Source organism: Bufo gargarizans, chromosome 6 (genome assembly GCF_014858855.1).
Source record: "Bufo gargarizans isolate SCDJY-AF-19 chromosome 6, ASM1485885v1, whole genome shotgun sequence".
Lineage (NCBI taxonomy): Eukaryota > Metazoa > Chordata > Amphibia > Anura > Bufonidae > Bufo > Bufo gargarizans.
The window spans coordinates 156,383,151-156,384,200 of NC_058085.1; the positions used below are offsets into that span (position 1 = coordinate 156,383,151).

General features: G+C 49.0%; 1 protein-coding gene across 1 annotated transcript in view; it reads left to right on the plus strand.

The window, feature by feature from the left end:
* The first annotated feature begins 710 nt into the window (after positions 1-710).
* Positions 711-1,050, plus strand: part of PITX3 (paired like homeodomain 3) — a 92,602-nt gene continuing 92,262 nt past the window's right edge. Inside the window, exon 1 of the mRNA XM_044298820.1 lies at positions 711-896. The gene's annotated coding sequence lies outside the window, so the exon portion shown is untranslated. The remainder of the gene's footprint in view (positions 897-1,050) is intronic.

Here is a 1,050-nt window from a genome sequence, read left to right on the forward strand (position 1 = left end):
ACCTTGGTAACTTTGTATCGGTTTAGGCTCCAAAGTGCTGATTTTCATGACATGGGTATATCCGGTAGACTCCCCAGTGCACATTAGATGGTAAGCAATCCTGCTGAAATTGGTGGCTTCTGCCAACATTCTCCAACCTTTAATCCTACTGTTCCTAGCATGACAAATGTGACGCTTTTGGCAATATCTACAACACGTAGTTTAAAGGCCACTTGTGATACTGTATAGGGGCCAAGCAGGACTCCTTCACCCAAGGGCCCGCATAAACCTGGAGCCAGCCCTGTATTTAAACATAATAAATGATACTATTGTAACATTGTGTTGCACTGTACTGTAATGATTGCACCATATTCCCTGACATAGGAAAACACAGGACCTTTACTCCTTTTCTACCATTCATATTCTGACCACAGAAGGCATAGAGTGCAGTGAGAGGTCCTTCCATGCAGTGCTTGCAGCTATCTGTACATGTGCCCAAGCAGGAGAACATGTCTGTATGGAGACTGCATGGCCACTGATCTGAATGGCCCTGCTTCTCCAGCTGACTACACTGGGGCTGTGACAACCAGCAGTCATGTCAATGATAGTGATTGGCCAGGAGGGAGGGTGGGTGTGGCCGAGCACAGCTGGAGGCAGACGCACTGCTGTGAGCTGGGCAGCTGGAAGGGGGCCGGCTCAGCCTGCAGGGCTCATTGGCTGAGGCTGGGGGCGCCCGCTGCCTGCAATAAAGTGAATGGCACCAGTGAATGGGAGCTAGTCGCCTGGAACCTCTGCTCTGCATGTGAGATACAAGCCGGGGAAGCAGGGGAGGACCTACCTATCCCCGATAAGTCTCTTCTAGCAGCCCAGGACTCTGATCTGCAGGGATTAAGCCGGGAGATCTTCATCACAGCACTGTAAGTCATTGTCTCTTATTGTACCCTATACTGTGCAGAACTCTGAAGAAGCCAGCTACACGTGTGCCTCCAGCATCTAACTTACAGGAATCAGGAGCCATTGTATCAATCTGTAGATACATATTAACTCTATACTCTTTATGTATGTACTGTT